Source organism: Crocodylus porosus, unplaced genomic scaffold (assembly GCF_001723895.1).
Source record: "Crocodylus porosus isolate Cpor-Errol unplaced genomic scaffold, CroPor_comp1, whole genome shotgun sequence".
Lineage (NCBI taxonomy): Eukaryota > Metazoa > Chordata > Crocodylia > Crocodylidae > Crocodylus > Crocodylus porosus.
This window is the reverse complement of record NW_017728947.1, coordinates 22,348,138-22,363,417: the sequence shown is the minus strand read 5'-3', so window position 1 is coordinate 22,363,417 and position 15,280 is coordinate 22,348,138. Positions and strand designations below refer to the sequence as shown.

Below are 15,280 nucleotides of genomic sequence, written 5' to 3'. Positions count from 1 at the left end.
TGCACATTTTTGATAAGATAACATACTTTTGTAAGTTTAGAGTATATATCTAAACTTATGAAACAAATCTAAACTTACGAAAGTATGTTATCCTATCAAAAATGTACATACAGTTTGAAGCAAAGATTATATAAACAAACTCAAATGACAAGATTGCACCTTAGCAGTAACTTCTTCAAGATTTGGCACCTAATTAATATGAAGAACTTTGGAACAAGAAGTCATTCACCAGTAGCAGTGATTTAAAGATTTTGGTCCAATTTACTACTAAAGTTATACAGACAGAAAACTAAGGTAATCCAGTGGACAATTAGCTCTTTAGCAGCACTATTCACATTGAAAACAGTTTACCAAATCAGACCCAGTATATTAGACATCACAGAAATCTCACTGGGAAAAAAAAAAAAAAAGACAAGATTTATCTAAATAAAATGCAACATAAGGAACAGAACAAAATTCAGGGTAAGAAATAAATCGGGAAACTTGCAGTTTTAGAATGTGGTAATTCTCTTTATTACATTTTGCAATAATCCCCAAATACCAACTTTCAAAGAACTAAGTTTTAAAGTAGTAAAGACTTCAACCAATAAAAGCCTACCAAATCAGGACCTCGGGTTCTATAATTTTAGTTTACCTAAATAATAAATGAGGTTACATAAACAGATTGTCTCTTGCTTTGTTGATCATTCTGGACTTATATAAAACTATAGTGAAATTAAAGCAACAGCAAAATCATTAATTTTGGAACCTAACTGGAACTGTTTGAAAGCAAGCACATAAGTAGATGGTGTTATTTTCCCAAAGCTTCTGGGGAGAAAAAAAGTGAGGAAATTTTTTTTTAATACAGTTTAGCACCAAGTGAGTATTCCAAAATTAAATTTTAAAATGAGAGAAAAATGCCAGCAAAGTTCCAAGAGCAACATTAACTCAACTTTGTTGTGTTTCCAGGTGAAATCCTGCATTCTCCAAACATAACAGAAGTTTTGCCCTCAAATGCAATGGAGACAGGATTTATGTCATGCCATTTTATTGTTTAAAAAACATACAAGATACCTTTGTTATATTAAAGGTATAGAAAATACTTTGTATGTAATATAGTCAAGTTAATACAGAGAGATAAATTCCATCATCTGCATATTATTTTAGCTGTTTGACATGTGCAAAACAAGAACGCACTATTATAGCTTTAAATCCTCTGTTTCTCATTTGTATAAAACTATATACTTATATGGAAGTGTTGTCTGAATGAAGGACTTAAAAACGACTAAGCTTTAGTTCTTTGCTTTTACCATTTACTTGTAGAAAGTAAGAGTAGAAATAATAATTTTGACAAATGTTTCACTTTTATCTAGTTCCTTATTCTGAAAGGATTTACTCAAAACGTTTGATGTGAAAAATAACTAGAAAGCTATGCATGTTAGCTAATCATTTAGCATATTTAATATATTTCGCAATAGAGTACAATGTAACAAAAATATTTGAATCCCATAATAAAACTCCCAACAAATTTTTCAGTTGCCGATGGTCCAGATATTACATAAAAGGGTAGAAACTCATTAATTTATAAAGAAAACAAACCATGCAGAAACTTGTAGACTATCAACAAAATCTTAAAATCAATTATTTGCCTAACTGGCATGGGCAATGTCTGTAACATAGTATGTGCAGAAAGTCTTGTGTAAACTGACACTTGAATGGCTGCATTCTGAACTAATCGTACTTTTAAGAGTTATTTTGGACACCCAGAAAATGTGACTTGCTGTAATCAACACAGGAATCAAAGGTTTGATGTCAGAAATGGACACTCTTCACCTAGAAATGTTTTGTAGGTGATAAAAGAAGATTGAGTGGTAGCAGATCAATCAATCAATCTTATAACAAGTATGAATTAACGAGCACAACTTTTGCAGCAAAAGTTGTACTGGTATCTGTATGTGGAACCTCCAGAAAGGTTGCCTCAGAAAGCAAGTTGAACCTAACAGAAGTACACCTTAACATAATACTTTAGAGGGATCTTATTCTGAAACTTCATGTTAATATATGGTTAGTTTAGAACAGCAGAGAGATTTCAGGCATCCGTGGATTGTCCAGTTGAGATGACAGGTAAATCAGAGTTACGTACCATTTAAGGTGTTTTGGTTATATTATATTAAATATAAAAATTTAACTTGAACACCATAGGTGACAGAAGCACATAACAGTGTTAATAGTGAGAAAAAGAGAGTAAAGAAAAAGGCTTAGTGTTGTGCCCCTGTCCTCACTGTTAAGTAGATGGAGTTTGTTGTTGTCAAACCAGGGTTGGCAAACAAGATCTTCTCATCATGGGTAAACCTTGTTTTTTGCCATACAAGATAAAATTAAGTTCTGCTGTGGGTCTACTGACTGAAATAACTTCTGATAACTGAAAACCATGAGTATTTATGTTTATTCCACCAGGATACTGCATGATTCACGGTACAATGTTACCAAGTACCACCAGTTCATTTTTCGGTCTAAGTTGTAAGGTATACACCCAACAGTAGCTATGCAGAACACAAACTTAACTTACTTCCAACTCACCCCCTATATGTCCCTGAATACCACTTCCAAGTTTATCTACAGAAATTCAGAACCTGTTAAAACAACAAATAGTGTCGTCTGTTGCAGCAACCCTGTTATGAAACTGTCCCGCAATCAAGGGAGAGTAGATAGAATTAAGAGGTCTAAAGTTTAGTACCTAGCTCTCTTGCCTGGACCTAATAATTCTTTAACTCTTCAACACTTTTATTAAGTGAAGTCTTGCTCCACTATCCAAGCAAATAGAGAACTACCATTACTTCTGTTTCATATAAGCAGTACTTGAAGCCAAATGAATTTTAGTTAAATGCTCAAGGCATTTATTGCTAACTTCTGCATGAAGCTTAACTGCTATAAGTACTCCAAAATTAATATCACATTGATAATATTTAGACACAGTATATATTTTGTACATATTTTTAAGCAAGGGGATTAATTCAGATCTCTTTCCCAACTAGTTTGTTTATTAACATGCTGAAAAGAATACTTAAAATAATTAAAATCTCAATACAAAGCTTCCTGGTAGCTTTAACTACTAAGACTTCAGTGAAATCCTACTTCATTTCTATAATAAACTGGTAAGGCCTAGTTCAATGAAAAAACCCTAGACATGCATTTTAAATTAGCTTAAAAAAAATTTTTAAAATACTTGTAATTTCTGTACTCAAACATTAGCGATATCAACTAATGTATATTTCCCTGAAAAAAACCATCAGTACACTATTTTGAAAAGCAAATTATTTACTATTCAGAAATAAGTGGCTTAGCATCTTCAGGTGTCAGATCATCCACATAGTTTGCATTAATACAAAGTCCTATCAACTGACAAGACTATGGAAGATATGAATATAATGCAATATGTACGATAAAATAAACACATTATTATTTAAGTATTCAAAAAATAGACCATATTCAGATTAAAACAGTTGTTATATAAGCATCCTTCTCATACAACTATAAGCATAAAGCACTAATATTTTACACCTATTTCCAGATACTGCTTGAATCAATTGCAGAATTTCCCCTCTTAGTTTTTAACCTTAAAACAGTTTCTGGAAGTTTTTGGTGGAGTTATACGGAATACAATTTAACGTTTAATATTTTACAAGAAAAGCATAATTTATTTTCTGCTGAAAATAAAAGACATAATGTAATGTCCATTAAAAAAAACAAACAAACAAAAAAGTCACCACATCCTATGCCTTCATCACTTGATTTTTTTTATTATTTATAAAATTAATCACAGCTAGCAGGGTAGAAATCACTTTGAGCTTCATGAATGACATCCAAGAGATGGGAAAGGATTAGTTCTCAGTTGCTGCCAGTTATAGCGCCAGGTGGCTTTTTCTGCAGTGAAGGTGTTACCGATAATCCCATTACATTGGTACTAAATCTTGCAGACATCAAAATTATCACCAAGGTTCCTTTTCATCCCATCCTTTCCAAATGACTGGAAGTCGCTTCACCTGAAAGAAGTCAAATCCACATGCAGCTGCTGTTTTAGCAGCCAGCGGACTCCCTGAGAATGCCAATCGTGATCCAATTTCGCTGTGCTGGTGGCCCCCTATTCCCTGTCCAATAATACATCTGTTAAAAAATCCTACAGCTACAAATCAAGTTTAATCCTACCAGGGACCTCATGTTGGTCTTGTCTTCCAAAAAGGCAGCAGGTTTTGCTGTATATCTCTGCTAGTGTCTGGGGAATACCCTTTAAATCCCAGCCCTACTTAGAAGAATAAGCTAAGGATCACAAAACATGACCTCAAAAACCCTGATATGACTATATTCTGACCCAGAGGCATTCATTCTAGGTGAAGATTAGAACTTTGCATAATAAGATTACACAGCAAGTGAATGATATCAAGGGACTATCCATATGCAGCCGCCTGGTTTTCTATAGACAGCCTGTGCTCTGCAATATGCAGTGCAGACGAAACAGAGCTTGGTCTTTCTAGCCGAAATAAAATAGATTCACATAAATTAGTTAGCCATTTCCAGATTCCTAAATCCCCCATTACATCTTTTATTGACAGCTCCTGTGAGGACAGCAAAAATGTTATTCTTTTTATTCTTTGCTTCTGTAACAATCACACTCTGTAAGTGAAAGGTACATAGATTATGTCCAGAAATTAACATCTTGTTTGCTGTAATCTTGGATTACAATTGACTGTGTACATAATAAAATTAAGAAATCAATGGACAGATGTATTATCTCCCTATAGCCTATGGCATTGTCTAAGAGGACAAGTTAACATTTTCTGCCAATATCTTAAATGCAAGGAATACAAAGCAGCAGCCAATAAAAATACAGCTAAATAAAATATTATGATGTCCACAGAAGAGACTTCTTGTTACAGTAAAGATGCTGAGATATATTTAATTTAAAAATAATGAAAATATGTAGTGTCAGTATTTTTCTTGCAACTTAAATCACATTTTTTTTGTTGAGAGAGAATTTATCAATTTTCCCCAATATGAGGAATCCAATTTCATTACTATCTTTATCCTTAGAGCATTACAGCAATTTGCTTCAAAAATTTTTGCAAAGATTACACTGGATTTTTTTTGTTTCAATGTAAGTAGTAAAACAATAAAACCTGACCTGACTATTCAAACCTAATAAAACAATAAAACCTGACCTGATTCCGGTCAAATGTTTATCTGTGTTTTGGCTACCATTTCATACAAATGCAAATTAATTTTATACCAAGGTTTCTATGGGAAACTAACATTACATGAGTCAGAAAAGTAAAATAATGCATCGCATTTAATGGGAGAGGTATGTTCCCCATCAAACATAAGCAGCCACTTTACAAATATAAAAATGAGAATGATGTAAAACATTTATACCATTCCAGAAATCAGAATACCTTGTTAAATAAAAAGTGTGTTTAGTTAGTTATTTATTCCAGAAGAGGAAAGTGTTTGTCTCCAATTGTATCAATTTCTGTAAAAAGCAATACTACAAAAATAATGAGCAAGACAATCCTCCGCTCATAGAAAAACCCCTACATAGGGATCAAAGAAAGAAAAACAAAGATTCTCTTCATTAAGTTTTCACCAGATCTTTGCATGTAGGATAGTGGTAAGACTTGGTTTAATTATTTTTCAGTTGTAGAAAACATACTGGGTTTAGGCCTCAAAGTGAAGATCCTGAGAAATTTGCTGGAGGACAGGACTATCTGTTCCTGCACATTAGTCCTATCACCATCCCTCACAGCATGTCTTCATTGAATACTCCTTCCTCAACTGACCTCATGCTAACATGCAGCTAAATCCTGCAAGCCTTTATTCAATCCTTTGGAGTGAATGAAGCTACTCAAATGAGTAAGGACTACTTACATGAGGAGGAGGCTGATCTTCCAGGTTTGTGGAACAATTGTCACCACTTGCCTTGACAAGGTAAACAGAATTCTCAACAATTCAACTGTGCTGAACAGTACACTGCACTCATGGATAGGTGTATGCTAGAAATTGCATCTTCTTCCACAAGAGCATATATTAGCCTTTACCGAAGCAAAGGTATCCACTTGATTGACAAAACATCTAATCATTCATGGCAAGTTTCAGAGATCTTGGGGCTTTTAAATTATTTTTTCTAAAATGTCTTGTAAGATTGAGATCCTACAGACAGATACATAGGACAACATGACCCATTTCCCAATGAACTTAAAGCATAATACAGGAGACCACCATTTATATCCAAACTAAGAATATCCCACTGTGGCTACATAGCAAGTTTCAACTAATTACAGTACTTCTAGCCCAGCTTTCAATAAGTAAACTTTCTTGAGGTGAATGAACCTTTAGGGGAAAAAAAATAGAAATATTTAAGTGAGTTAAGGCCACTAAGCCTCATTTCAAAACCAATTTAGGCACTCAAAAGTCTATGGGATTTAAAAGCCTAACACTGCCACAGGCAGTGACAGTCTTTCAAATGTCTGGGTCACTTCTGAAAACATGTACATACTTTGAAAATATTAAAGAATTAAACTCTAACTCTAAGGTATGTTCTAAAACCAGGAATTAGATGTACCAACAGGAAAATAATAACCTGTTTAGGAAATGCTTGCCTCTTATCAACAGGATTATTTGCTGTAGAAAACAAAACCCTCCCAACACAAGCAAGCAATCATTTTATCTTCATCATCAAGCAAAAAAATGGGATAGAAGAAAGTCTTAAGGATTTTGGTTGGTTTAGCCTTATGTCAATTGTTGGTCACCTGTACGGTAAGTGAGATGGTTTGGGAAGTATTCTATGATGGTTTACTACATTAAAACCAAAATCATAAAAAGGAAGACGTGTAGCAAATTTGATTTAAGAATGACTATTAACATTTATAAATTGTCAAAGTAAAAAACAAAAATAAATTTGATTTCAGAATTTCTTAAAAACTGTAGTTATCTTAATAAAAAACTAGTTATAGCAACAGTAACATAAAAGATCGCTCTGCATGCTCCCTATCCATGTTCTTTCTTAGTTAAGAATACAGCCTCATAATAAAATAAATGTACTTTCTTTGTGTACCAAGTTAAGTGCTAACACTAACACACTCATATTCTAGACACACTGAAATGAATGGGGCCAGAATTTCATCCTTCATTTTTTAAGTGTGCATTTTATCTACACAAGGAAATTGGAACAAGATGAATGCAAACAAGCTTTCCCAAATTTCCTTTTTTCCTATTAAGCCTGAATAAATAAAGACAAATATATGTTTGTAGATTCTGATTCTGTACTTTTAGTTCTTTATAATGTAACTTTTACAATAATCACTCAAATCATATAGTACTTAGCTATGAATTTATATAGTGAAAAAGCATATTGATTCTAATTCATATCTGTAAAATTTCAGTTATTCATTATTTGTTTTTTACATAATCATATTTTAAAGTTCTTCTCTATTTACAGACACGAGCATTAAAAATAATACTTTTCAAACATCAATAGATGAGTGCAATGATATTCAGCCTAAGTTAATCCCCAGACATCCAAATCCATGAATAAAAATTCATCAGTTTTAAATACACTGAGCCTATTAAGCAAGAACAAAAGCATATGCACAAAAGAGCTTTTAATATATTTCAAAGCCCACAAGAGCCATGGTCTCATTAAAATTATAAATTACACAAACATGGAATGAAGATTCAAACTGCAGCGCAGCTAAGCAGATTACAGAAAACCCCGCGTTCCATATGATAACACACCATGGCCCTCCCAGATGGGGGCTTGGAACAAAAAGGCCATCACTGCAGCTAGGGAAAACCTCCTTGTGATCTCTGGTTTCTGTTCAGCAGATGACAGCCAAATAATATGTTGATTATTCTGTTTGTGCTGCTAAGCTTGTAAGATGGAATAAAAGCGATATGATCTATTGTGAACTCAATGCTAATGTGTTGTTCCACTCATAAATAATATACTGAATTTATTTTGAAACTCTCTTTTTATCTGAGATTCAGTTTTTAAATGCATGAACTAAAATAAAAAGCCAGCATAATTTGATTTTTTTTATTATTTAATTTGATGTTTTTAAGTCAAAAATGTAGCTGACATAATGCAGGCACCATTCTAAAATTTAGCACAATGATTAGGCATTAAGGATCCTGTTCTGCAAGGTGCTGAACATCCTCTACTTTCATGAACATAAATGGTAGTACAGAAAACTTAGCTTGAAAGATAAAACCAGCATGGTCACATTGTAGCAAAGGCAGTTACCAAAATTCAGATCATGTCAAAGGTGATACAGACACAAGAACTAGTTTGCAACTGTACAGCACATAATCTTATATTTACCCTCATCTGCAATGTTTCATGAAATGTTTTATGAATTGCCCTAACCATTAATCAGCTTCATACTCTGTTATTTAAAGCCTCTAACTTTTTAGAAGTACGAAATAGCACCAGTGATCATCTCCTGTCTAGTCTGAGTTTTCTTATATGGATTGCCCCAAAGCAGACTATTTGGTATACTGCATTTTATCCTTGCAATATTTTTTTTCAAAGTGGGAGGAGGGGAGAAGGGGTGGAAGAAGGGTAGAGGGTAGCAGCATATGATTTCTGTCTGTTTAGGATTCCTACTATGCACATTCCCAGGCCCACTGGCAAGAGGTAGTGTACATGAATAAGTTTATACATACCTTATTTAACATGAAGACTTCACAGACTATAGGAATCGGACTGGGAAAAGAAGCTTAGATACTGCAGAAGAATCTAACAGTGGACTGTTTTATATAGTATATACGCATCAGAGGTGGGAAGGAAGTAAGGATATGATACAAGTGAACAGGAACTTCTATGCAAAAACTGAGTTGGTAAATTTAAATTGACATCGTACAGAATTTTATTTTAAAAATCTCACCCCTGAAGTTTGTATTATGAAATGAAAGCAATCCTATTTGTGTGCACTAGAACTTAAAAGGTTAAAACCAGTATTAATTTTAGTAGTTTTGCCTGGAAAAAAATATCACTTTAGAAAAAATAACATTAAAGGAATATTGACTACATACCAGATAGATGCATAATCTCCTTATACAAAGTTTTACTGTTTGTGAGTGCAAAGTTTTTTTATACTCAGAATGCTTTAAAAAATTTAAAAATCAGCTTTGTAAAACAGGTCCTGAGAGTTGGCAATGGTATAAAAAATAAGAAGTGAATAAGCATGCGAGTGCATATGAAGTCTGTCAGTACCCGGTTTGTTTCCTCAGTTCATCCAAAGGGATGATGAGAACGTGCTGCTCAAGAATTTCTGCTAAATAAAATTTCAGAACATAAAAATCTGACAAAAAGGTCATTGCCTTTCTCTTCTTGACCAGAGAATTGCCCTGACAGATACAATTCTGACTTAGAAAATACAGGTAGGAGATGTCAGATTATCTCAGAATGAAGCATTTTTAAACTTTGGGATAGAGTCAGAAGGCTCTAATGAGAATTTACTCCTTCCACTGCTGGGGAACAATGTCATCACCAGGACAAAAAAGAAAGTATGCAGAAATAATAATAATAATAATAATTTTTTTTTTAAATCAAGAAATCTTGATTGTTTTGTGGTTGATGGTATAGAAAACAGATATGTCTAATCATATAATCTCTGCTGTCTAAAGATAAAGCTAACAACCTAGTGGTAAGAACATAGGTGTGCCTACAATGTACATACTTGCTATAGCAACAATATGTTTCAATTTCCCTATCACTAAACATTATGAAGAAAGAAAAAATGAGGTAATCTTAAACCTAAAAGCCAGAATTAATGCACTGGAGCAAAAAAAAAAAAACAATGCTAAAATTGCACATCTGGCCAAGTTTCTTTTATATATGTATCTTTCAGAATATGCATCTCACAGACCTGTTATATTTATAAGGTTTTGGCAATACACGTGACAACTATAGTACCCAAGTTAAAGCTAGTTCAGGTACATCTATACAAGCTGCGGTCAGACCTGACTGCAGAATAAATATACCCATAGCACAGTGTGACTCAGTCTTAACAGGCTCAGAAGCAGGGATGCCAACACAACACAAATGTTTTTACTGACAATCTGAAAACTTACTGACAACCAAACTTTGTCCTAACCTACTTTACGTAATGTAAATGTAACCCTTCTGCCAGATTCTGGACAAGGGTCACGTTCAAACCATAGCAAAAGAGTTTGGTTGTCAGGAAAAAGTTTGCAGATTATCAGGTTAAAAAATATATTGGGTTGGCAACCCAACTTAACTACAGCAATAATTTTACACCCTGCTACCCCCACCTGAAGCACCTTTTCCTCATCACCCAACTGCATCCCACACCACCCTGCCCCTCCTCCAGTCCATACCCAGCCATACTCATACCAGACCCACTCCCCCCATCCCAACACTTCCTCCCCTAAGAACCACAGTCTGCTTCCATGCCACCCAGCAATGTTACAGGCAGGCAGAAGACAGTACCAGCATGTCACTAGGGGTTGGGGAATGGGTCAGAGACTCCCATGAGCCACAAAACCTGGAGAACAGTGCTGTGCTTCTGCTTGGACACCAGGTAGCACTACTATGCTCTATCTGTGCTTCAACACTGCCTTCAGCTTCTTTCACACACCAGAACTTCAATTAGTTCTGATTTCTTGGTGTTTTATGGATGGCTCCAATTTTACAGACACGCCTTTTTTTAGCCTGGTTATTTACAAAGCTTCCATACATTTACAGACAATTATCACTGCTGCTCATGAGCTACATAAGTAGTCAATGTTAACCAAAAAACAATATAATTCCACTTATATTACTGGATTTATAACATAAATCATGCAATGGTTAATACAGTCTTGTCTGAACAGAAGGGGGAGGGGTTTGTTTTTTTTAAATAGACATCACCATATATTATGCTAACATCTTTCTTACCAAATAGGTCATTTTTCCTAGCTTTATTCCTGATAACTCACAAGAAGTAGGTCAAAGTCACAAAAATTCCCAACTTCAGTCATCTTTGTTGTACTTACATTCCAATTCCTTTCCAATTTCTTTACCATCATATCTTGTATATCATTCCAATGGACTTTTAGCACAGAAGTCTACTTTGAAAACTAACTAAAGTTTCTATCTTGTGGCTCTAGCAGATGTTACACTTATAGTGCAGTTCATGACAAGCAGCTGACTGTCAGCATCAAGGGGACGATAGCCTTGGTTTGAGACTTCAGGCTACCCTGGGTTCAATGCTGACAATCAGCCTATTTTCAGAATCAGCCTGGGCAGACTATAGCTCAGTTGAGCAACAGACCAGGACAGCCCATGGCCAAACTGGTTCTGGGGCTACCCCATGCCAGTACCAACAATCAGCTGATTGTCAGCATGAGGTCCCAGACAGCCTCAGATCCTGAAGCTGCCCATGCCCAATCCCTGATCATTGGGTTGGGAGCAGCCCCATCCTGAACTAGATCCAAAGGTGTCCCACATGACAATCAGCTGATCATCAGCATTGGTACTGGACATCCCCAGGGAAACGGCTGTCCCTGCCCCCAGTGGAATATACATCCTTGGAGGTTTTTTAAGACCCAGCTCAAGAAAGTCCTTGCTGGAATGACCTAGTTAGGGACAGTCCTGCTTTGACAGGGGAGTTGAACTAGATGGCGTCCTGAGGTCCCTTCCAACCCTAATTTTCTATGATTCTAGAACCCCAGCAGGTGTACAATTGTAATCTGTGGCAAGAGGCAAGAAGAGACCTGGTATGAGTCATCTTGGCCTGGGGTCCACCAATCACGGGGGATCTGCAAGAGAATGTACCACTCCCACTTTACAACTGGGGCCCTCCATGCTCCCTTGCTGGCAAGCACTGGCAGCCCAAGCTTGTGCACTGCTGTTTTTTCCCCAAATGAACACCACTGCCCTTTGTATTTGAAGCCACTTACAACATGCAGTGTTTCTACTGGGTAACAAAGTTGCGTACCTACTATCACATGATTAAAATAACATTTGCCAGGGGCCTTATTTACTACAATGCCCCTCTTCATTGCTTTTACACTAGAAACAAAGGGGTGAAATGGTAGATGGACATTATCAGTAAGATCCAGGTTTTTTTAATTAAAAAAATCTGTTCAAAAAGAATTATGATTCCCCACCAAATTGATATATTTTTATAACAACATCCAGGTAGGTACAAAGTGAATGGTAGTGTTATACACACACAGCTAGATGTTTCCAAAGAAGTACTCCTCAGTACCAGTTTGTCTTCAGCAAAACATGACAGATTATTTTCCATCCTAAAGTGCCTGATTATCATCCTGGCTGTTGAAAATCAGAGTTATTAAACCACTATGACTAGCTGCAACTGAATGACATCATATTCATCTTATGAACACATTTGCCTAAATTTCTACACGAATACTGCTCGCTTGGCTGTCATCTTCAGAATTACGTTCACTAGAAGAATAAGTAACTCAACAACTTGAGAGAATGACCAATGAAGGAAAAAAAGGATATATTTACACTGCAATCAGAGGCAGGAGTGCAGCATCCACAGGCATACTCAAGCTAGCTTTAACCTTTATAACTAGGATATACCAAATGCAGTGAAGCTGTAGTGGCATGAGCTTTAACATACACTGGCTGTAGCTCTGAAGAACACCATCACATTTACTCACATACCAGATGCCCCATTCCCCCCCACAAAACAGCCCTCAAACCTGGGGTGAACGCCTTGTTTTTGCCAGAGCAGAAATTTGAAGACATTGTGTTCCAAAATGTCTGTCAGCTTCCCTATCAGCTGAAGTGTGGAGACCAATATTAACCTTTTCAAAGCCACTCTCAACTTACTGGCTGAGTGAGAAACTGACAGCCATTTTACAACACTTGCTGAAACTACTGAATTTTAAATGGAAATACAGGTGATTGATAGATTCCACTTATAACAAGCTAAAAAGCAATATCTTGGTACACAGTTGAACTATTTCTTAGGAAGCATCACTGTGTCAATTCCAAAGCTCCCCAATACCAGCACTGGAAGTTCTGACACATCTTTGATGAATCTGAGACCTATGCAAGTAGTACTTTGTTTTATTTGGTATTAGTAAAATTTACTGCAAAGTGCAAGATATACGTTAATTACAATAAAACAAACATCGTATGCATTACCTTTTATGAATATCCAGTCATCTGATTCTAATCTAAGTTGTATTCAAATACCTTACAACTTAAACTAGAATCAAATCTATGTACCATATGTATCTATAAAACTCCCAAGTGTTAACACTCATTCAGGCAAGCATGTGCTTCACAAATAAGCAAAAGTGCATGGACACTTTTTTGGTTTTGTATTTTTCAAACCTTGGCACAAACACTACTTTCCTACCCTTTCTGTGATGATGAATAAGAAACAATTAATCACAATTTACTTGGGCAAGTGAAATTTTCTAGGGGCCACTTATTTCTGATATAATAATATGTGGAATGTATAACTGGTCTAGGTTAAAGGGTGCTGAGCTCCTTAAATTCAAATGGAGTTATGGATACTAAATAGATAAATAAAAGACTGATTTTTTTTTCAGTGTATCTTAATCATTATTGAATTTCACATGGATACAGTTCCTTGTATGGGAATACATTACAGGCTCAGGACCAAGCATCAGAGTAAATAATGTGCTTCCTTAGAGGGTTTCTTTAAAAAAAAAAGATCACAAATGGTTATTTTTAATCACATATTAGCACCATATGAAAGTTAAAGATAAAATTTAGATTTTATTAAAACCTGAACTGAAATACAACCTCACTTCTTTTTATAATAAATATACCAATATATATTCTCTAAACTTTATTTCCAGTTTCTAGATTCTTATCACTACAGTATCTCAGTGTTTCTCTGTTTATACTGTATTATGAATTTAAGTATTCCACATGCTCCAGCAATAATATACAGCATTTCTATAACTTTCAAACAATAGAGCCATAAAAATATACGGTATATTTAATGTATGTACAGATATTAGAATGGCTATTTTAATAATCACCGTTTTATGGTTCTACATTTATTAAACCATCAATTACTCTTTATAATCCTCAATATACAGCATGCTTAAACTACAGTAATACATACTGTTTTAATCTATTCCAACAATGTATTCCCTTCAATTTTAAAAGAGCTGTTTAAATTCAGCCTAGATCCAAATTATCACTGCTATTGTTAAGTATTCCCACAGAGAAACATTCAGTTGGCATCCAAACGTTTTCCAAAGGAAATCATATAATGTTAATATAATATCATATAATTGATACGTCTTACTGAAGCACAAATTCAAACAATATGGTATGGAATAGTTTGGCAACTTGTTTTTAAAGTTTTTCCTACATTAAAATAAACACAAATCTTTCAGTGTCTAAACTTCCAGGATTAAACATTCTTTCTAGTTGTTGGCTGCTGGCCTGAAGATACTAGACTTTCAAACCCATCCCATTCTGGCGAGTACAAAGATCAGGAAAATGAAGCCATCTTCTTTGCAATCATAATCCCTGACCCATGCTGTTAGATACTTAGGAACATCTCAAGAAGCAAACTACCTTGTTTCAGCTCACAGCATGAACCCAGCAGGGAGGTGCATCACATGACTACTAGTTCTACCTAGTCAGGTGACTCAGTAGCTAATCTGATTTGCTGACTATAAAACTTTAATCAGTACAGTCTAATACCATCACATTCCAGAACTGATGAGGGAAGAAGCTTTTGAATATAATGGCAGAAGCTAGTAAGAAGATTATGAAGTGGAATGCCACTGATGACAATGCAGTTTTCTAATTTCCTATCCCACCAATAAAACCAAGCAGAGAAGGAATATTACTAGAAGCTCTATTAAAACAGATCAAATATACAGTACAATAATGGACCTCCTATAAATGCTCAAATGCTAAAATAGTTTTCATCCCATCCTATTCACATTGTATAATCATCCCTCGCCTTTACATTCCCAGAAAACCCTCGAAAAAATATGTAAGTGTTACAGTGAAGGTTGGAAATTCTGAGTTGTACTTACTTACTATGTCCCCTAATAAAATTAAAGAAAAATAGTTTTATTATTCAATATTTCCATTGTTATAGTGTCTAGCATCTCATTAGGCCAGATGCATACAAATTCATGCTCTAAAAACTTCATCAGACTAACCACCACATATTACAAAAGAAAACTAATCAAATACTCAGAACCCCCAACATATATCAAATTAATACCTTAGATCTGGCTCAGAAATAATTTTATAATCAGCTCAAAT

At 35.0% G+C, this 15,280-nt stretch overlaps 1 protein-coding gene across 4 annotated transcripts in view; it reads right to left on the bottom strand.

The window, feature by feature from the left end:
- Positions 1-15,280, bottom strand: part of IMMP1L (inner mitochondrial membrane peptidase subunit 1) — a 60,638-nt gene that overhangs the window by 38,878 nt on the left and 6,480 nt on the right. Inside the window, exon 1 of one of the 4 annotated variants that reach the window (XM_019551513.1) lies at positions 5,427-5,448. The exons of the other annotated variants lie outside the window; for them this stretch is intronic. The gene's annotated coding sequence lies outside the window, so the exon portion shown is untranslated. Of the gene's footprint in view, positions 1-5,426; positions 5,449-15,280 lie in introns of those variants that run through there. 4 annotated transcript variants of the gene reach the window in all.